This window comes from Epinephelus lanceolatus, chromosome 11, assembly GCF_041903045.1.
Source record: "Epinephelus lanceolatus isolate andai-2023 chromosome 11, ASM4190304v1, whole genome shotgun sequence".
Lineage (NCBI taxonomy): Eukaryota > Metazoa > Chordata > Actinopteri > Perciformes > Serranidae > Epinephelus > Epinephelus lanceolatus.
In genome coordinates, this window is record NC_135744.1 from 5194507 (window position 1) to 5218334 (window position 23828).

The 23828-nt window shown below is 39.9% G+C and overlaps 1 protein-coding gene and 1 pseudogene across 3 annotated transcripts in view; both read left to right on the forward strand.

Annotated features, from left to right (window-relative positions):
- igsf9bb (immunoglobulin superfamily, member 9Bb) overlaps positions 1 to 23828 on the forward strand; it is a 277518-nt gene that overhangs the window by 96606 nt on the left and 157084 nt on the right. The window lies entirely within an intron of this gene.
- Positions 60 to 20606, forward strand: LOC144464603 (uncharacterized; annotated as a pseudogene).

The following is a 23828-nucleotide window of genomic DNA, read 5'->3' on the forward strand; positions in this document are numbered from 1 at the left end:
AATTACGATTTATTGCAGTTCAAGCAGTCTTTTTGCAATACCTTTATGCTGATATCGCGATGAAGGTAAATTTTTGATATATTGTGCAGCCCTAGTTTCCAGTGCACATACACTTTGAATGGACTTTCCAGTGGAGGAGACATCTTGTATGTGAAAATATTTGCATATTCATAGATTCAGTTTTTCTTAACGATTTAAGAAACCATATCAGACTTAATTACTGTTCAAAGTATTTTATATTATTATTATATTTCCTAAAACATGTTTGGAGGTGATCTTTAAATATTTCTTTATAATACATAATGAAATGAAAAACTAATTCAAATTCTAATTCTGTGCCTTTGTGGTTACTATTTAGTCATCGCTTGTTACATGCTAAATGTGTCAAAAAAATGTTGGTTGGTATGGTTATAAAATCCCTTTCTTTCCTTTTCCTGGAAAGGAGAAAAATATTTTTGATGACTTATTCTGAAATTGGGGGCAGTTACAGACATTTTTCCCATCATATGTGATTTGGGATGACTACAACCCTATCCATGCTATAAACCCACAGGACAGAGGGACAGAGCAATATCTTAGTAGGAGGTGTGTCTGTATTTCTGCTGGTAAAAACTTCATCATTTCCAGAGAATGCAGTTTAGGTGTGTTTACTTCTTTTCACCTTTATCCTCCTCCTCCTAATCTAACAACTGGGGTTAGAAGAGTAAGTATGAAGACAGTCCTTCACAGCTCCTGCTTCTGTTTGACTGTGACTGTGACAGCTGTGAAGTGATAAGACAAGTAACTAAAAACATAGTAAGTAAAAAAGAGGTGATTATAACCTACAGATATATCAGTAGTAAAAACTTGGAGAGAACACTTGCCTAAGATCTGTTGGCAGGATTTTTGCATGGTGTCATTAACCACAAACGATATGGATAATCACTGTCCCCAAGAAGGATGCCTTTATGCTTCCCCTCCTCAGACTCACTTGTGAGGATGCTCTCATTCAGTATCCGAGTGTCATGGGTAGTCTACTGCCAGGCCATTGTGCTACAACATTGGTTATTTTATTTTCATGATTGCAAACTAACTGGACATTGATTGAGTATTGATTTTTCTGTTGACAAATGGGAATGCTTGTATCCTGATTTGGGTCCTGTCTATCACTTTTGGAAAGCTGGCAACATCAAAAAAATGCGCAGCTAGCGCATCCTTCTCTTGTTGTGGCAGGAACTTACTACGGTGGTCACAGATGGGTGAGGGCATTTGAAACCCAGTGAATGACACGGCCCACTGTTAACTTATATGCATGAAATGCCTCCCCGAAAACTCATTGGAAAGAACAGGTTCTCCCAGCTGCAGAACACTCTTCTCAGGATGCCTTCATTTCCTTGTTTATCACCATAACTCAGCCATAAGATGCAATTAGAGGTACCTTGTAAAACTTTACCTTATTTCCTCACACCCTTTGTGCAGCCGTTTAACAAGCTTTAAACAATTCCTTAAGTATAACACCAAGATAAGGAGAAAAACCTAAGGATGATTTGTGCAAGCAATTGTTAATTGTTTAAAAGAAAATCTTAATTTAAAGTGCTTTATGCAACTGGCCTCAAACTCTTAGCCCATCACTCCCCACAGCCATACACAGCTTTGGCCATACTTAATTCTCCCCCCTAATCATACATCACAGTGGTATCTCCTGCTGTGTGTACTATGTACATGCCTGATCTCAGTAATATGTGTCTGCTGCGCTCTGTTTTGTGCTTCTCATTGTTTAGGGATTTTATTCTGCATCTCACATGATTTCTCACCTGCTGCTTGGATTCATTTAGGAACTGTCATTATAACCAGACCTACCAAATACAGCTATTTATCCATATAATGCTACAATGAGTACAATTGTTGCAACAACTCAAATGATTATAATTATTAGATTTTAGCTAACTAAACTAAACTTTTTTTTTCCCTCTGTTTTGGTAGAAGGGTTTATACAAAGGCATTAAACCATCACCTTCTTGACAGTGCTTTCTTTGATCAGTGGTGTGCTTGCTAGTGTAGACTGATAAAAATATGTTTACTAACTAATAGGGATGTAACCTTTTCTAACATGACAACAAAATAAGTGAATATGTATAATACGCACTTGGATCGGATTGGTATCGGTATCGGCCAAAACTCAAGGCTGTAATATCGTTATCGGATCGGAAGTGAAAAAGCTGGATCAGGACATCCCTAGAAATATGAGTTGCCACTGCGTGATGAGGAGTCAATGCAACAAAAATCCACAAGTGTTTTGGACCGTCTCAAGAGCTAAACTGCATTTCCCCCCTGAGCGTTATATCATAATCCCAGTGTCATGATCAGAAGAGATTATGCTTTTTTGTTTTTTCTGGTGTGGTAACTATCACATAAATACAGCTTCAGATAAACATACAGGAATCCACTTCAGATTTCAATGGCCAAACTCCACACCGATGCTGACAAATAAGCTACTACCTGTAAAACAAAGAAAAAAAAAGAGAACAACAGATTAAACTTAGTTGAAAAAAATGGACTTATAAATGACTCACTGGAGCTAATTGTAAAAAGGTGGTCTTTAAGGTGAAATGATCCTCAAGGATTTGCAAGGAGACAAACCGTTTCAGAACATTGTAGAGAAAAGTTGCAGCAGTGTTAACTGGCTGGTCTGAGTTCAACTCAAGCCGGCTGATGGTGTCACCTGCAACCCAGCTGGTCAAATCACCGCCGGCTGGTTTCATAATCTAAAGCATATCACCTGTTTCGACAGCCAATTGGCTTGTAGTAAAGTTTGCCGGTCAAGTCAAAATGACTGCAGACGGCGTGTTTGCTTAAGCCCTCTGTTTCTGTCCTCACGATTTGCCAGTGTCGGATGCTTGGTTGCTGCTGCTGCTGCTGCTTGCTACCTCACTATCCTCATTCATATTTTAAGGAGCTACAAATTTTATTCAGCCACAAAATAAGCCTGAAAAGCTGGAATTCAGAATAGGAGGACAGAGAGTTGTTGCATAGAGATGATACACTGTCTCATCTAGTTGCATTGGTGTGAACCGGCAGGTGCAAGTAGTTGCCTGTTTCAACTCGTCTCGTCGAGGATGTTTGGTCTAAAGAGGGCTTAAGTCTGGATCTCAGAACAATGAGAGAAGCAGGATCTTAGGGAATTAGGGGGAACATATGGCAACAAAAAGGTCAGAAAAGAACCTTCTGGCTGTCCCCTCAGTCCAAGTAATAATTTAAGATTTTGTACAGTAAGGAATTTGATAAGCAACAAGTTGCCAGTGCAGGGATACCAGGATAGGTCATCACCCACAAACCTTTTCGAGGCAGTCTGGATCTGAGTGGAGTCCTTCAGGGATCAACAGTTGTGAAGTCGGGCGGCTTGTGGCTGTTTGCAGTTCATTGGCTAACAAGCTGAGCTGCTAATAGCCACCACTGCAACTAACACACTCAACAAATCTATTCAACAGCACCACTATCCACAGTCAGACACACACACTGTTGATTATTTATTGCTGAATTACAGCTCACAGCTGGCACTAACAGCTAACACTGCTGGTATGACTGTTTTTGCTGGCTACTGAAACATCCTGGTGCAGACTATTAACTGGAGTTTACTAGTCTGTTGCTCATGTAACATTTGAAGATAACTGAAAGCACGGCTGTTCTCGGCTTTCAATGTCCGATAGTCCTCCACTAACATTTTCATCACGTCTTCATCTTAGTTTTTATTATCAAGGTTTGTTTTCAGCTTGTCATCTTCTCGTTTTCATCGTGGAAAAAAGACCGTTAACAGATTTTTTTTGTCATATTTTTTGTCAATGAAATTAACACCAAGTGACTGGAAATAAAATGGCAACATAACTTAAGCTGAAAGGGAGCTGTCAATCAAGTGTGATCTCATCACGCCCCTGCATGCTGGGAAATTATGTGAGCAGCCCAATGAGCTGTTTTTGAAGCAGGTTTTCTGATAGTTCTGAACATTTATTTTCACTCTGATTTTTGTTGATGCTTAATGCGACAGTCATCTTTAATATAACATGCATTTTTAGGATTTTAAGCCCAGTTTCTAGTGACTTTAAAGAAGAGTTTCATAAATATTCCTGTATACTATCAATTGTAGTTCTTCAAAAAAAAAAGAAAAACAGAATCTTCCAAAATTGTAATCGGCAGGCCAGACTTTTTCTCATTGGCAAATGTCTTGAACTGTGAAGGATTTTTTTATTTTTATTTTTTTAAGATTTGGGAAACTGGAAACTAAAATGGTTGTTGGCTCAAGGTTTAAAGCAGGTGTAAAGGTAGAGATTCTGTATGTTTCATAAAAGCATTGCTGTGATTGTTCTGGGAAAACAGTTGTTGGATGATCATGTGTCTTTGCTGTGATTAGAAGATATGTTCAGATTGATATCACCGAATGCCATCACAGCAAAAGATACTTTGCAATTTTGCAAGTTTGTTGTGTAGACATATTGTCATCAATTTCTGTTAGTTAGTCTGAAAAATGTTAATTTATAGCAAGGCTTAGCTCTTACAGTTCACTCTGTTGGGTCCCATTGTCTCAAATATAGTAAAATATTTGCTAGGCTCTAATTATCTGTTTAAAAAAAGTGGAAATTAGAGTCCATGTTGTGTAAAGTAAAATATTTTGTCGTAACAATGTATCACAGATTTACTCTAATTAGAAACATCACAGCTTTAATATTGCAGAAAATAATCAACAGATCTGCTTGAGAGGCAGATGATTGATTGGCCACTGTCTGCATTGGATACAGGAAGAGGTTTATTTTTAGTGTCCTCAACATCCCACCTGCCTGCTGCAGCAGGGAGAAAAATTGTCTGTCAGACTGGAAGATTGTGGCAAAAACTCTTAAGCTTTGTATAATCTTTCTGCATCCTCACACACTTTGTCTTCATTGATTAGATCAGTAAGCACAAATACCTGACAGAAAAAGCCTGCTGAGTTTCATAACCTATGGTTAGAGTTACAGAAACCTGACCACAGCAAAAAGAGCTGTAGGATATGAATGTAACCTAAAGTCCCTGAAGATGGCACCATTAGGTGTGACAATATTCAATCATGAAACTTAACATGATGTCTGTATAGTAGACCTGAAAATAAGACTGGGCCCCCAGACTGAGCACAACATGTTCATGTCATGACTGTTTGTTTGCCAGTCCACTTTGGTCATTTAGATTTTTAAATTTTCACTCAGCATTTTATTCCATTTAGTATAGAATTATCTTATCAAATCCAAGTCCTTTAGAATCCCTGATAAGAATGTAATTATAACGTAAGTTATACAGAACTAAAAGTCAAAGATTCAGTTTAAATCTGCAATCATGTTTTGTAAGCTGAAAGGCCAGAAACAGTTTCGGTGGTAGCCCTCATAATGTTCACAACCTGCAGCTACAGTACAACACCAAAGTGAAATGAACAGCATAAATGAAATGCTGACTAAATGTATCTGACACATTGAAATGATAGCTACTTGCTACTACTTACTTACTACTTGCTCCACAGTTTTGATCCCTAAGCATATATGTATATCAAGATGAGAATGTTGTTATACTATGGATGGAAGTGTAACTTGGAAATTCTCCTACTGTTGGTCTGTTCTCTAGAGAAGACTCATGGGCCAATAATTGGTCTACTTGTTAAATGGTTGAACAGCATCATAATTTCTCTCTCAGATGACACATACAACACATACAAATAGTTTTTTACCCCTATACCCCAGCTCTTTTAACTGTGTTGGTCTTGTAAAATTTCAAAAGCGTAGATAAGAAAACATTATAAAGATCTGCTAACATTGAAGCTGAACAAATCAGTGTGTTTTGCCATCCATAACCCGATCCCCAAATTTGACCAGCCATCGTTAGGCACTCTAGGGTTATCTAAAGACCACAACCTGCATTTAGCACAGGACTCTCCCTCAGAGGCATTCTTTGGTTATAGTAAATAATGTTTTTGTAAATCATATATTGCTGGATGGCATTGAAGATTTTAAATTATAATATTCAGTGAAGACTGCTGTCTTCGGGGCGTCGGTGGCTTGGTGGTAGAGCAGGCGCCCCATGTACAAGGCTGTTGCCGCAGCAGCCCGGGTTCAACTCCAGCCTGTGGCCCTTTGCTGCATGTCCTTCCCTCTCTCTCTCCCCCCTTCACACTTTAGCTGTCCTAAGAATTAAAGACTAAATGCCCAAAAAAATATCTGTAAAAAAAAAAGACTGCTGTCTTCAATATATCAATAACATACATTGGTTTTGAGAGACTGTGTGCACCACCTCTTCTGGGTCTGTGTGCTGATTTAAAATTCCTCTTGCTGTGTTTTTCTGTCCTGAGAGACACAACACTGGCTTTAGCCTTTAGCAAGGCAATGATTCATCTTGTTGTTTCAAAGTGCAGCAGTGAAATATCTGAAGTTCTGTAGCCGGATGCATGCGAACACCAACCTCCCACTGTGCTTCAGTGTGACCATCATATTGCATCATGGAACGAAGACACTGGTCACAGTCAAAGCTGCTGAGATACATAGAGGCTCACATTGTACCCTCTTTAGATTGGGATGATGTGGAGGGTTAATGAGCCGAGCCTACCATAGGGGCACTGTTTCCTCGACACCCGTCTGCCCTTGGTCTCAAACAAGCCATTGTCTTATTTTTTTATTGAGAGGAAGAGGAAGAAAACATCTGTGAGAGAAGGGGAGGCAGACCCAAATATAAAAAAAATCCATGAGAAAGTGTAGATAGAAGAGATGGACATTGATTGATAGCCGGGCAGGAAGAAAGCAATAGAAATTGATGATTAAACTGGAAATGGAGGGAAAGAGAAAAAAAAAATAAAGAAATAGCGGGAAGTGGTCCTAGATTACATTGTTGAATGTCCCCTATCATCATGGAAGATCTCAAAGCTGGTCCAGAAGAATGGTGACATTTTAAAATGACTTGCCCCAGTAGACTTTCCCTGAAGCTAATACATCTGCTAACCCTCTTCTAAAGTTATGCAGAATATTTTGGGCTCAGATTTTAACTAGTTCGCTCAGTTGAACAGAACAGTAGAATCAAATGGACATTGTTCTGTGGGGTTCATACTTATGCCGGATAATTAAGTATGATATGTATGAAAATATGTGCAAGCTACAGTATAGGCTATAAATAACAGCGTCTTTGATGAGAAACATTGAAATGGTAACAAGTCAACCCACAGCACCAGAGGCAACCTCTTGCAAAGTTGAAAGTGTGGACCTAAGGCGAGTCCTCTTATGTTATCACAGTTAACGCCAATCATGAAGAGTGGAGCTCTTTGACAGACTGCCATGTGTTGACTGCAGGAAGCTGATAGGAGAGACAAGAAGTGGGGCTAGAATGACTGAATAGAACAGGATTGGGGGAACAGCTGGACTTGTGTCATAATTAGTTCAGTGAACGAAAGTCCTATTGACTGCTGCTCTTGCTGCTTGCTTCTTTTCACTTACTACATTATTCTATCGACACAATTCAGGCTGCAAAGTTCCATAATGTATATACCAAATATAACTTAAACAGGGAGTTAAATGAGAATTTGCATCTCTTCATGAATTATTTATCCTCCAAGACAGCATTTTTAAAAAAAACTGAATTCTTAACACTAGCCAGTAGACCAAATCACAATGTTTATTTACAATACCTTGAATAAAATCAAAGGGTGCTGAGCAAACCCCGCGTTAATTAAATAGTTTTTAGCCACCAAAAAAAGCCTACCAAAAAATCAATACCAGTTTAAGTGTAGGTTATATTTAGAATATTTCACCGCTTTACGATAAGACAACCTTTCCGATGGGGAGTTGAGGCTGTTATCTGGAAGCCTCCAGACTCCACTGACAAAAACTTTTACTTACTTTTACTTAATTTTACTTAGCAGAATACCGGACTTGCTCATCTACCACTACTCGATTGATTAGTGTGTAAGGTAAAGTAGAGCAAATATTCAAATATAGCGTCCACTTACAAAGATATTATTTTTTTTAAGGTGGCTACAATACATTTTGCTGTGGCCCTGTACACAGCAGTACATTGCTGAGCTTCTGTGCTGATAGCTTTGGTTTATCAAAGATGATAACAAAGCAACACAGTACATAAAAGAAGCACAGATAGGTTGGACCACCATGTCTAACTACATACTACAGGATTTTACATATTGAAATCAACTGCCAGTTGTCTACCTGGAAGTGATTGTTGCTGTTTGTGCGAAGTCACAGTGATTTGGTCGATACGTTCCTTCATGAAACGCTCAATGTGGAATTTCTGCTGCTAGGGGTCTCTTGATCAAAAGGTTGACTTTAATGTTGTTGTGAAGTAGCACTGGATCATTGGAGTTGTTGTCTTCATTTTTAATCTGTCTAACTTGACCTGGGCAGAAATCATCTCATGTTTTATTCACGTTACCTTTGTTTATTTACCTTTATTCATATTATTTCATATCATTTTGATAAAGTAGTTGTACCCTAGATAATGTTCACTTGTTAACTTACCATTAGCATTGGATGAGTTGACAACCCATAGAGCTACTGTAGCTAACATTATGTGACAAATTCAGTTGTGGGGTGCTGTTATCTGTGATCGATACAGTAATACTACAGATAATTTTATGAGTGTGTTAAATTAGATTCTATTTGTGGTGATGGCTTCAGTTAGCGCCCTGTAGCAACTCGAATTTAGCTAGACAATACAGCATCCAGGCATCTCGCCCCAGACCATTCCAGCTCTGGATCAGCAAACTTTCCGTTGCTTCTGTTAGAAAGGTTAGACCCAGTGTTGCCGCTGGTGGCCAGCCTGCTGTGACCCTCTGGGCTGGGGTTTGTGCTGGCTCAATTAGAGTTACTAGGCTACAGCTGAACTGAAGGTCCATATCTGTGGTCCGCTCTCCTCTCTGCAAAGTAGTGTCCTCGGCGGGGAGTGAAGAGGATGAACTGTGGGTGTACTAGCCAGCTAACATTAGGCTCTCATTTGGCCTGTCTCACTGTGTTCTGACAAACAGAAAGAGAAATGGGGCAAGGGGGGGCGAGTTATTAAATGCACTGTGCACAGCGCTACAGTGAAATAAAAATTTAGTTATTTTAAATAGTAAAACAAAGAAAATTAATATGTGGTATGTGGTCTGTACACATTAGCTTGGTGGCTAGCATGAGCCACCTGTCATAGTGATACAGGCTGGATGATTTTGAATTATCATATCAATAAATTGGGTTTCTAATGGATCACTGTGTTGCAAAATATCAAGTCAAATTTGTGAAAAATGTGTTTCATGGCATAGAAAATACTGTATTACTGTTACTGGGTAAAGTTTTATGACACTGCATGATTTTCAATGACACATCATCTGGTGTTTCCCAGTAGTTAATGGAACTAGAAGGGGTAAAGGGAATATGACGCCATTGACAGGCAACCAAATGAAACGCACTGTTGATTGAATACATTGGATTTGGACATTGTTGGAAACATGTGGGATAATGTAAGTACACAACTCAACAAAATATATTACAAATGTTAAGTCATTTTTAGACATTTTGATGCAGAAATGTTACATATTATATCTTTAACATGCTTAGCCAATGTTGTTCTGCCATTACTATCCACCCTTCAGACGTGTTTCATGACAAAAATATGGAATCATTATGTGTCTGCAGTGTTTTTCCCACCAAAACTTCAGTTACCTTGTTAAAAATTCTGCTCTGTCTCCCACACTGAAAAATCCAGAATCAATGAAAAAGCAGAAATTGTTTGTTTAAAAAGGTAGAGCCATTAATGTGACTGTACACCGGTATTTATGTGTAAGTATGATCTTCACATAAATTTTGCACTGGTGCTGTTTTGACCTTTTATTCGATACATACAGAGGAGTGTTTACCAGCCAAATAATGGCCTACAGGGGGATTAAATTTATAGTCTTTTTTACTGTTGGTTTGTATTTGGTTCATGGATTGGACCTTTCAGGAAGAATGCTAATGGCACTGGCATTGTTAGATGCTGTATGCTAGCACTGAATGTAGCAAAACATGAAGACATCCCAGTGTGGCTCATAGCAGAATGTGTAGTCAAACATTTTAGCTGATACATAGGTCAGCTGTAACGTCACGACTCAATAGTTGTGAGCCTTGTGAGACCTCTTAAGATTTGAGTTGTCACCGTGGAGGCTGACTAGTGACTATCAAAAGTCCAATTTGTCATTGTCAGTGTATAGTCTTTAAGGGTGCTTTCACACCCTAACCTGTTTGGTTTGGTTATACAAACTCAGGTCTGGGGCGTCGGTAGCGTAGTGGATAGTGCCGGCGCCCCATGTACAGAGATGCCTTGCTGCAGCTGCAGCGGTGGCAGGTTTGACTCTGGCTTGCAACCCTTTGCTGCATGTCAACCCCCACACTCTCTCTCACTGCCTTTCAATCTGTCCTGTCCATTAAAGGCAAAAAGCCCCAAAAAATAATCTTTAAAAAACAAACAAACTCAGGTCCATTTGAGCAGTTAGTATGGTTTGTATGGGCTGGTGTAAAAGCTGTCAATCAAACCCTGGTGCGGACTAAACAACCAAACCAAAACCGCCCAAAAAGGTGGGTCTCGGTCTGCTTTCAAATGGACTCTGGTGTGGTTTGAAAATGAACCAACCACAGGATTTTATGATAAAAGATATGTCATTTTAGCAGGATTTCAACAGCTAAACCAATAATATTTTTTTTTTTCTGATTCTGAATTCTGATTTTGAAATCTGTCTGCCATCTCATAATTGATCTTGATAAAGGCCACATATATCCCATAACCTATTTATGCTAATGCATACATGTAATCATGGTAACACATACATACGTCAATGTGGGTATTTTCCCTATTAACATGTTGTTAAAACTGCCATAATTCTATTTGACCCCATGTACTTTGTCAGTTCATTAAGCCCATTAAAATGTGTCTGACAGTGACAGTAACATGCCTTTGATATGCAGTCTAATAATAGCCTCCTATTAATGCTTACAATCAGTTATTTCTCTATGAGCTCTTTGTGAAACCAAACAACATAATTATAAACACTGTAGAAGCATTAAAGTGCTGCGGCATAAACTTCTGTCAGTCACCTGAATTTCCCCACATGGGTTCTGATGATGCAGGATGACTAACGCCAGCACTGCCCAATCAAAGAGTTACCTGTCAGTCAGTGGAACTTCATGTTTACTCCGCTTGGTTCATTTGCAAAAAGACAGTGTGAACAGGGACCAAACCAAAACTACAATGCAGTGAATGTCTGTATCATTTTTTTCCCTCTGGTGCAACCAAATGAACCCACCTACAGGTGTGAAAGCACCCTAAGTAAGTAACTGTGGTTTCTGATGAGTTTCACATTTCTGTTACATGTAAGGAGCTCTCTCTTAGCTTGTCATGTTAGTTTGGAAAGGTACAATGTACTCACAAAAAGACAAAACTGGTTGCTGTTTGAAATGATTAATTAGCCTACTGTTGTAGGGTTTTGCTCTGCTTAATTCACCAGTGGACTTGTGACTTTCATGAAGTTTGCCCACACTGGGCTTTAAGTGTAATAATGATATAATTGCTGCGGAAAGTAGTTAATGAAGAATGAATACAAAACAAGACCAGAGAGAGCGTGGAGTGTTCTTTAAAATGCCACCCAAGGCCATAGTGCCTTCTCACCTCAGTCTATAGTAGCTCTTTCTTTACTGTCAAAATGCATAAGGTTTTCTGTGTCATTTTTTCTGAGATTTTTGCATCCTAAAACAAAGGAATAGGTGAGACTATACTTACTTACAGTATAGCACATGTACATGTAACTATTTGTATCATGCAGTGCACCATTAAATCTTCATGGATTTACATTACCAGCAATAACGAGATATGAGCAGTAAGCTTTTCAGCCATTTTTGTGTAAACCTAGCTGTACATTGCAGCTGCGATTACCCAACCAAAGCTTCCTGGCTGACCTTGACCAGATCTAACCTAGTTTGTGTTGTTGTAAACAGCTGTGTCTTACATTTATACTGTAGCAGTTGTATTCCAATGGCTTATGTCTTATTTTCACCATTGTAAGCCATGCTAGTGGAATGGCAATTTTAGCCTGGCAGTTGGTAGGTTGTCAAGACTGTAACATTTCAACAGCTACCTATGGATTGCCTTGAAATTCTTTTCAGACATTCATGGTCCCTCGATGATGTAGCCTATGCTACTAACTTTCCCTCAAGCACAACCATGAGGTTGACTTTTGTAGCTTGTAATTTTTTTTTGTTCTTTTTTTTCCGGTAAAATCTCTCAACAAGAGTGGGATGGATTATAGATTTTTTTTTTTTTTTTAAGACCAACAGGAAGGTTAGGGAGTGCAAAAACGTACATAACTAAATTCCGGCGTTCAGGACACATTCCTGAACCACAATGAAATTTGGTGCTGATATCAATGGTACCTTTTAACTAACATCAGGTCAGAATGCTTATATGTCCAATACTCAGGTTAATCACCAAATAACTACAAAACTAATAACAGCCTCAGCTGTACTTGCTGTGTGTTTAGTGCATATTAGCAAATGTTAGCATGCTAACATACTAAACGTAGATGGTAAACCTTGTATATTACTGTACTTACTAAGCAGCATTTCTCATGTTAGCAGCACTTTAGCATTTAGCATCTAAACACCACTGTCCATTTAAATGCAGCCTCACAGAGCTGCTAGTATTGCTGTAGACTCTTATGCCGGGTTCACTCTGGAAGCAGAGGTGCCCTGATTTGTTAATTCAGCAGTTGCCTTGCTGTTCTCACCAGAGGCGCATTTCTCCACGCCGGCCAACAAGCAATTCTGCTGTTCTGATCTGCTTAAATCATATGTAGAGTTTTGTCTCTGTCTGCTTGTGTGTGTCTGTGTGTATGATTGTGTGAGTGTGGGGGTGTGTGGCTCCACTCATCTCTCTTGCTCTCTGTTTATACGTAATTGGCAAATATGTGACAGGATGGGATGCATATTCACAGATCATTTATATCATATTCAGTATACACTTTATATAGTTTACAGCACATTTTCAGTTTGTTTTCTTGCCAGATTCAATCACGGCTTGCAGAAAAATAGACCAGACGCCCCAAACTATCACTGGGGATCGCAAGCCGGCCAGGGTGCTCTGCGCTGTATCCTGTGTGAACTGCCCATTCGGTTAACATGTGTGCCAAAAGCAAGCGGACAGTGCTCCATGGAAAATTGGTGCACTTTGCAACACTTCCACGTCCACTGTGAACTTGGCATTAGTCATATTGTCACATGACTACATTTAAGTGCCTGACCTGTTTCCATCATCATGGCAGAATGATAAGTATCTTTAGGGTTTTCCTTATCTGGGCATATGAAGAATTAACATCTAAAAGATGATTGCTCCAATTCACAGAATCATTTTGCTGGTTAATTGACGACAAAAGAAACCTTTTGACAGTAAAAGTGACCCTTAAATTGCAGCTGTGATGTATTTATAGGAAAACGATTGGAAAACGTCACCTTTTACCTGGTAGCCACTCTGGCATAGTTACTACTGAAAGCTTGTGAACACGTTTTTCTCAGTGGACAGGACTTTTGATGCACAGCCAGAGGTTACATTACATACAGGCACATTCGGCTCCCTGTAGGCTTCTTCTTGCTATAGTTTCAGAAGATAATCTTTAAGTGTTGGGTTGCATGGTGACAACATTGTCCATGCTTAAAATCTAAAGGGTTGGCACAATAAGGACAGTTTTGATGAGAATCTACTGTTCAGCCATTCTAAAGCCATCTGTGTGAAAGCTTTATTCCTTTCTATTTGGACTTAGTGTTTTACAGAGGGGATTCCTGCTGCCATAACGTAGTCATTCTGTTCGAATGGCCTGTGCATCTCTGGCATGTAAAACAGCAAATCCTGTATTGCCATATGCAGAATTATAACAAAGGAAGACAGTGAAGATGCATGTGAGACACTGTTTGAAATGACATTCCCGTGCATGTTTCTGTTAATCTCCATTCTCAGAAATGTTTATTTCTGTACTAATGTGTGCTTAAGAGAGGTCTTGAGTTTAGTAGTTGAAGTTGAGATGTCAATAAGTAGCAGATCAAATCAGATCAAAGTTAGTGATTTGGTCTCTATTCCAATTAGGCTTCACATAAAAGCAGATGAGGAGGAACAGCGTTAAAGAGAATGGAGTAAGGTGGAAAGTTGAGGAGATGCCACTTACTGTGTCTGAAGAGAGTATAATGTAGAACACAAAGGGATGCATGCAACAATCTTTTCGGGGATTTCCCTTGTTTTCTCTGTGACAGATGACATCCCGTGACCCTTAGACCAAGGCCAAGGGGAGGCCCATGAATACAGTAGGTCTATGGTTGGTCTTTAAATTGGATCAAGTAGAACAATTCAATTACTGACTTAAATCACTGACAGTACAATCTATATGTATTTACATGATAAATACATTTATTTTAATCATTACAACACATTTCAACGTGCCATATAATACCACCCGCCCCACCCCGTCGCAGGTATTGTGAAATGGTGCGGTCCATCTGACAGAGGGGGTCGGATGTGCAGAACTCATAAGCGCTGCTAATGTTAAGATGTCAGGTGAACTACAGCCTGACTGGCTAAGTCAAAGTGCTTCACCAAAAATCAAGGACTCCTTAAGAAAAAGTCAGAGTACAGACAGAACAAGAAAATGAGAGGAGCAGAAAGGTGATGGACAAATATCTGACACAAAAAAATGTGAAGAAGCAGCTGGTATGACAGGCAGAACTGAAGGTGAGAAGTTTTTAACTGGATTATAATTGCAGGAAGTTTAATAATTTGCATAGTGATATGTAAAGTGATGAAGACCAACCGTCACATTAGAGCTTGAGTCCATAAAACTTGGCCTGCCTCTACATGAACCTATACAGTTTCAGTCCAAGCCTGACCTACGGCAGCCTGATTAAAAATGGAAATCCTACTGTAAAAGAAAAGTGGGGCAGAGGAAACACACCTGCCCTTAGCTTGTAATAAATGTTATGATATTAAATATGTGTGTATGTGTGTATATATATATATATATGTGTGTGTGTGTGTGTGTGTGTATATATACAGTAATATATATATATATATATATACAGTATATACCAGTATGACTTGAATCTTAAAAAACACCACATTTAGCTAAAAGTAACAGGACAGGAGCGGGAGCTCTGCGAAGACACAGCCTTCAATTCAGTTACAATACCAATTCTTGCTCGATAATTTTACATGGGATTGTTTTTTTAAAAAAAGAATTAGGGGTGCACCATAATATTGGCATCAGCTGAAATTGGCTTTAAAAGAACTATCAGAATTGGCCAACATGCTTTTTCTTATTTTGTACATGAATGAATATTACATACATTGAAATATATTGTATTCCATGTCTCCATCTGCTGGTAGGCCATCACGATAAGAGTACGCATACATAATATGATGTTGCTTCCACGACAGATGGACTTGGTGATCACCGAAATTAAGTGGGAAAAAAAGTGAATATATTGATATTGGTTATAGGTCAGAAGAGTTGTCAATACAATAAATCATATTCCTGACACCACAATACTGAGTGAAATTTAGAGAGAATAAAGGAACACACACATCAGTCAGTATCAGTCCTCCTGTCCCCTCTGCTCCTCCCTTCACTGCTGAGGAGATCCACTGCCTGCAGGTAACATTACCGTTGGTAAGTGTTAAGATTCATGCCAAAATGAGCTAAACTGTTAGACATAAACAGTTGTTGTTGTTTCAGCTCATTACTAACAATTGGCTGTTAGCTGGAAAGTGCTCTGTGCTTGTTTAAAACATGATATTAGCTGTGATGGATGAGAGACTGTGGAAAGAGCAGACTGAAATATTGCATTTCTACATGTTTGCATGTTGCTAAATAGGTGTATGTTGAAGTACTGACTTTTTCTTTGTTGAAGTTTTTATTTTACTTACAATAACAACATGGCTGTTGTCAGCTCAAGTTATCTTCACTTTTCTGTCTCCACAGCGGCAACTCTGCTCAGGGATGGCAAGCTATTCACTGTAAAGCACAAGCCTCCTTTTGTTCTTTGGCGAGAGTCCCCTTTTCTGTCAGACCAGCATGTAGAAAAAGACTCACCTGGTGAAACTGCACTGTCCAGGATTTAGCAAATTTTAACAAGGAACAGTTCCTGATATCCCATTGAAAACTTATGCGGCATGGAGGTCGTCCAGTTTATTATCCAATGCCTGTGTAGTGGCAAGCAGGATGCTAGTTTGGTTAGTGTCCAACTTCTAAATCTTTCCTCGATGTCAATTGATGCTTATGTTTGAAAACCTTGACCTGGAGGAGAGTTTACAGACTAGTGAGTTTATTTCCTCTTCCCAAAAAGCCACGAGCCACCGTCGTCCAACACCAACCACAAAAAGCGCCACCAACACTTGGAAAATAGACATAAGAGCCTCAATTTGACACATATTTAGCAGAGCTGACAGAGATGTGACTAAGACATCCACACCTACACAGTCACAAAAGGCAACCCTCTCATTGCCTGGGGAAATCTCCAGCACAGCGATACTCAGCCAGGGGCTGAGTCTCCCCACACCTGCCCAGTGCCTCTCGTTCTTCGCAACTTCACAAAGGGCTAGAGTCCATCCCCTTTCCAGGAGTTTTGTTTCCAGAACTAGTGCTGTACATATCTGGTTGGAAGCGTTCCACATCTGGCACCAGCTCTGATACCTTTCCCCCCAGAGAGATGATGTTCCACCTCCCTAAGACCATACTGTAATACTTTGGGTCAGTACCCCTAGGTCCCCCTGTATTAGCCTGCCACCCAGCTCACAGTGCACCCAAACCCAGTGTGAGCGGTGGGCACATAGGACTGTGGCTCAGTGATTGTTAAATAGCATCAACTAATTGATTTTCTAAGCTCTCTAATTATACCTGGTGATCCCAAAAATCATGTGGCAGATTATTTAGACATCTGCTTTTCTTAGAATTACTCAGAATTTGTCAACCATTTAATTGGCAGGATGAATCGTTCTGTAACCGAACAAGATATCTTCGACTGGCAAGATGAAAGGCTTCTTCAATGTGACCCAATACTTACAAAGAAATAAAGTGTTTCATGTAACAAAAGTAAACACATACAAATACATTATTTAGATATGAATAGATAATGCACTCTGAACAGATGTGAATTGCATCCAGATTTTTGTAGCAATTATTTCCCTGCAGACCTGTCACCACAATTTGCCAAAAAAATGCCACACCACTTCTTCTCAAACACACAGACATTAAACACACACTACAAATAATGCAGTTTGGCTAGTGTGTACACGAACAAAACACACACAGCTCATAGTTTGGAGTTCACTAATCAGACATTCAGCAGGTTCATCCAGGATAAAGCCTGGGTAATGTTCCACAGCTGTTATTTTAATTTCATGGTCAGATATTGAAGTCCAGTGCCTTAGTGAGTTCACAGTAGACATGAGGGTAATGAGCTGAAGTTTGGGATTATCTTGGCTTCCTCCCATTACTTTTCACAGCCTCCAGTTCCTCACCCATGGTCCAAACACCTGCCCATACCCACATAGCTCAGTACCAGAACCGACCTGTTACCCATCACTATGTCTAAGTCAAAGCCGCACCTGCCCGCAACCATTGATAAAAGTCCTGCGACCAGACCCGCACCCATGATTTAACACATACAGTCTACAGTCACTCACATTAAGCTGGATTCTCCATTCTTGAATTGGAAATCCAGCAGAGGAAAAGTCTATTTCACTGGCTGCGCTCGATGCCGGGATGGCGAAAACATTCCGCACAATCACTGCCAGGTTAGGAAACATTTTAGCATGCTCCTTCCTCAAAACCTCAAAAGGATCCTCCTTGGGTGTCTTGAACTCCATGTAGGCTGCCAGCTGATCATTGGGCTGCTAAGTTTCATTGCTGGAGTCCTCCACGTTAGTGACAAATGTGACGACAGGGTCAAAGGTATGACTTGTGTCATTGACTTTCAAAAAAAAAAAAAAGTATCTTGACAATAGTGATGAAGATGTCAAAATAGAACACATATACTTTGTTTTATTCTGAAAACTAGAAAAGATATTTTTGTTCTCACCAGTTGGCTGCCCGTGTAGTTCATTTTTAGCCATGCCCATATCCATGAATTCAATATATGCATAGTTGGATAGTGTAGTGGTTAGTGCTACTCACTTTCACATGGGAGGTCGGAGTTTGAATTCCGGCCTGGGCGAACTACTACTATAGACAGAGCAATTGTGCAAGACTGCAAGAGCAGGAAGACCTACATGTGCAACGCCTGGATTGACTACAAGAAACAACTCAATGCCACACACATGAATACTGGAATGTCAGGAATTATATAAGATCAACAGGACACTAACGGCCTTCATGAAGTACTCCATGGGTATGTGGAAGACGACTCTAGAGGCCAACTCAAAGCCTATTGCCCAAGTCCAGGGGCGCAGATGGGATTTTTGAACTGGGCTGTCAGCAAATGATTCCAACTCAATTAGTTAGTAGTAGTTAGTATTTTGTGTAAATACATATATACACACACGCACACACACACACACACACACATATATATATATATATATATATATATATATATATATATATATATATATGTATGTATACACACACACATACATATATATATATACATATATATATATATATATATATATAATATTTGCCACATCTGGGAAAGGCAACAGGCATAGGATATATATCTTTTGGTTGTTGAAAAAAATGCTGTGATTATTTTTCTTTCTTCTCTGGCTTCATGTGGCAGAAAAATCACCAGCTCAGTCATTAGACAGTTGTATATGATAACTATGGTTACCGCTACAGGCCCAGGCACAGCTACCAACTCCGAACAACATAACCTCCAAACTGAGCTCTTCCCAGTTTAAAAACAGGGACATGGAACATGGAATTCGAAAAAAATGGACAGTTAATGAAATGAAACAAAAACCCCAACGTTTATGCTTGTAGATGCTAGATTTCAATGCTTTTCCGACTTCAAAACTCCGACCAAGGAGTACAACTGAACGCACCATTAGTCGTAGCACAAACACCGGGCTATCAATGGATCAGCTGTGCAGTGTTATTAACCGAGAATTACGTGGAAAATTGAGCACCTTACTTTCCCAACTCAGCAAGGATCTACTCCAGCCTTTCCCCTTCTTGAATTGGTGTAATGTGGATTGATCACTGACAAGGCTACTGCCGCTGCCATTTCAACTTTGTGCTGCAATGTAAGTTAGCCTAACTAACGGAACATTGATCCTCTTTTTTACCTCTGTGTGTGTGTGTGTGTGTGTGTGGGGCAGTGGGGGGGACGGATCGGGGTCACTATAAATCTGGGGGGGCATGTCCCCCCCGTCCCCAGTGCCATCTGCACGCATGTCCAGGTCAACATCAAATGCAGCATATACCAAGGGGATGCACTGTCACCACTGCTGCTCTGCATAGGCCTGAATCCCCTCAGTCAGATCATCAAGAAGACTGGCTATGGATACCGATTCCAAAGTGGGGCAACAATCAGCCACCTGCTCTATATGGATGACATCAAGCTGTATGCCAAGAATGAGCGAGAAATCGAGTCACTGAGTCACTGCTATTCGGATTAGACAAGTGTGGCTGGATGGTATCAAAGAGAGGCAAGATGATCAGAACTGAGGGAACTGACCTACCAGAGGGCAACATAGGAGATATCCAGGACAGCTACAAGTACTTTGCGATCCTGCAGGCTAATGGAAATCATGAGGAGGCCACAAGGAAGGTGACCACAACTAAATACCTCCAGAGAATAAGGCAAGTCCTGAGAAGTTGGCTGAATGGTCACAACAAGGCCCGAGCCATCAACATGTATGCACTGCCAGTCATCAGATAGCCAGCTGGGATCATAAGCTGGCCAAAAGAGGAGATAGAAGCCACTGATATCAAGACAAGAAAGCTCCTCACCATGCATGAAGGTTTCCACCCCAAGTCCAGCACCCTGAGGCTATACACAAAGTGGAAATAGGGAAGCCGAGGTCTAGTGAGCATCAGAGCCACTATCCAGGATGAAACATTCAAAATCCAGGAGTACATCAAGAAGAAGGATGAGCTGCTAAGTGAATGCTTCAGACAACAGAAACCTGATGAGGGCAAAGAGGTGGAGGAGCAAACTACACGGAGGGACAAGCCCCTACATGGTGCATACCACCGTCAGATAGAGGAAGTGGCTGATATCAAGAAGACCTACCAGTGGCTGGAGAATGCTGGACAGACAGACAGCTCGGAGGCACTAATCATCACAGCATAAGAACAGGCCTTAAGCACAAGTGCCATAGAGGCCACGGTCTACCACAGCAGATCAGACCCAAGGTGCAGGCTGTGCAAAGATGCCCCTGAGGCGGTCCAGCACATAGTGGCAGGGTATAAGATGCAAGCAGGATGAGTGTTCATGGAGAGGCACAACCAAGTGGCTGGGATAGTGTACAGGAACATCTGTATCCAGTATGGACTCAAAGTACCCAAATCCTGATGGGACACACCACCAAAGGTGGTTGAGAACACAGTAGGAGCACTCGGGCAGTGACCCCCAAACTGGGAGAGTGGCTCCGGCAGATTCCAGGAACAACATCTGAAGCCTCAATCCAGAAGTGTGCAGTCCTAGGAACAGCTAAGATAATGTGCAGAACCCTCAAACTCCCAGACCTCTGGTAGAGGACCTGAGCTTGAGGATGACTCAGACAACAGTGTTAGTTTTTTTGCTTATTTATATATATACATATATATAATTTGTAACTGTTACACAGCTACCCATGGGTACCTGACCTGGTGCAAGACTCTGGGCAAGGACACACTCTTTGACAATGTACCTGAAACTGTGTTGTTGGTGGGTTACAGCAGACTTCACTATGAATAAAGGGATGTTGTCTGCTTAGGTGCTCTTTGGGTGTACTCTTCTTTAGCCTCTTTGGGTGTGCTTGGCCTGACAGAACTTTCTGGGTATGCTGAGTGGATGATGGACGAGACACAACAGAGCGTTTTTATATAAAAGCATTTGTTTTTGGTCTATTATTAAGGGACTTTTCTAGTTATCCCAGAATTGTAATCCTCACCCATATCTTTGTAAATATATTTCAGACTGTGGATGTCTGAGTAAAACAAATCATTTGTCCCCATGTTCTATGATAGTGTGTCAACTATTGAGCCTTTTGGAAAGCGCAGACCAGATTTTACTGTGCATGTGTCGTATCCCAATGATATGATGCAGTATGACTATATGACTTTTCTACTTTCTAACCTCTTCTATAGAGCCTTTTCAGGGCAGACATTTTGACAAGTCATAGCAGGAAAAGCACAGGTGAAACTGATAACATTTCCAATGGCTCAGCTCTATAAAGTGTCCCAGTACACCGTAAACCCTAGTTCGCTCACTCAACTGTGTTTTTTTGGAAACATCTTGCACTTGAACTTTTAGTTTAGTACAATACAGTAACATAGAAGTTTTGAGTACACCAGACCCAAAATAATTGTCTCACATGACCCTTTCCTGACAGGAATTTTATGTCAGTTTAACATAACTTTTTGTTGTTGTTTGAGCATTTAATTCTGTATCATATGAGTACAAAAACATTGAGTACACAATTTACAAGATTGAAGGGATGAATTCTGGTCCAGGAAGAGTTCTTTATTTCACCTCATATCATCATCATATCAACACAACTTTGTATTGCATTCCAATATCCTCACAGGCAGTAGGCAACTGTACAACTTAACTCATGGTGCACTATGTCTTTTACCACAACATGAACTGTAATCCATTTGAATCATTGTGAAATACAGAAACATTAATTACTGCGTCCTGGGTAATGTGAGTGATTTAGAACATATTTAAACACATTACGTTAAATGCACAATGACAGTGTTGTTTATTGGCCTTAAACTAATTAGGCAGAATCGGCTTTAGAAGTTTTGTTCAGATTAATTCAAAACTCAAAAATTGTTGACTTAACATAAACAAAATGATGTCAAGCTCACAGGGGATGAGTTTTTGTGTCAAGTGAACATAAAGTTTTTATGTCATTTTGACAATCTAGGACATATGTTTTGACTTTACATTAAAATTTTGTGTCATGGATGGATTGGGGTTTACACTGAAAGCTTTTCTGGGGCACCAGTGGGGACAAAACCAGGACCTCCATTAAGTGGAATGTAGCTATTATTAATGTTTTTAAATAAGCCTGTGCTTTCCATATGATGATGTGAAAAAGATGTGTTCTACTTTTGTGCATCTGTAAGGGGGGGACACCTCTGCCATTCTTATTAGTCCATACAGCTTGGTGACATCAGGTAATTCCCAGCATAGCTTTGCCAATCTTCCACCTGAGCAGAGGTTTAACCAGACAGAGTACCACTCCTATGCTTGACCTATTAAGTTAAATAATGCAATATAGACTCATGAGCTATGTTGTATTTTTCCCTAGTGAAAACCTCCAGTTCTGTTCCTACTATTCATTAAGGACCATTAATAGTTACACAGTTTTTATTTGGACTTGGTCTTAACTTGAAAGAAAGTCAGGCATTCTAGACAACTAGAAAGTGCTTTGTGGGATATTTTTTGTGAAATAAACACCTACAGGTTCAGTTACTAGTTTTACATTACACCCCTACTTTAAAAACTCTTCAATATGAATCATAGACTGTATGTAAAGATGGACAATGCGTCTCCGCTTCCCTCATTGTAAGGAAGTGAAGCTAAAATATCCCTGATACGGCTGCTGCCATTGTGCTCTAGTGACGTCATTTGGAGCCAGAGTCTGCACAGTAGTGATCCCCACAGTATCAATTTTTCCACACATACACACCTCTGACCAGTTGCAAGCAGTGCCACTGAATACACAGTTGTCAATCATATTGTAAAATCCCAGTTTTAAAGCATTAGATACCTAATTAAAACCAAAATTATCAGAAAAACAAACACTTGAATATACAGGAGTGTGATAAGAACTACCTTAAATGCCAGAAACAATCTTTGGGAAAAATGTATTTGCTGTTGTATTTGAGTTTTTAGTTTAGTCCCATCTGCTGACATGGAGAGGGTTTTTTTTTTTTTATTTTTTTTTTTTTACCAAGACTGCAGCCAGCCACCAGGGAGCAATCCAGAAAGTGGAGCTGTCATGTCATTCATCTTTATATACAGTCTATGATGTGAACACAGTCTTGACAGATTTTGTGTGTCTTTAGTCAAGTTTGAAATGTACTTTTCTGCAGATTTTCTTTTTTGTTAAACACATGTTAAATTACATAAACATTCACAGGGTAATTCCAGTATTAGCTTGCACTAGTGAGTTGACCCACATCAGCACTGCTGCATTCAGACTTTTCCTTATTTGGCTTGGAACCAGGAAACTTTGTTGAGGTCTGACATATTTCAGTTTCTCCCTGCCATAATGTCCGGTAAAAATATTTCTCTCTGCAAATATGTTGGCCTTAGACCGTGTCCTAAGAGCCAGCAAGTGCCTCTCTGTTCAAACTAAATCTGTCAAATATGCATTTCTGTAACGTGGTGTAAACAAACCACTATCTGTCAGCTGTGCGCTCATGTTAACAAACTATGTAGGATATCAGTTGTGTGCTCAATGTAGCCTTAAGCTGTAACCACCTAAAAAAATGGGTGAGTGCTTGCTGTCTTCCCATGTTTGTAGGCCACCTTTTAAACAAGAAAACACATTTGATATTGTGATATTTACTGGAAATGATATACAGCAAGTAGGTTGTTATTACCAGAAACTTTCACTTCTGGTTTGCAGGT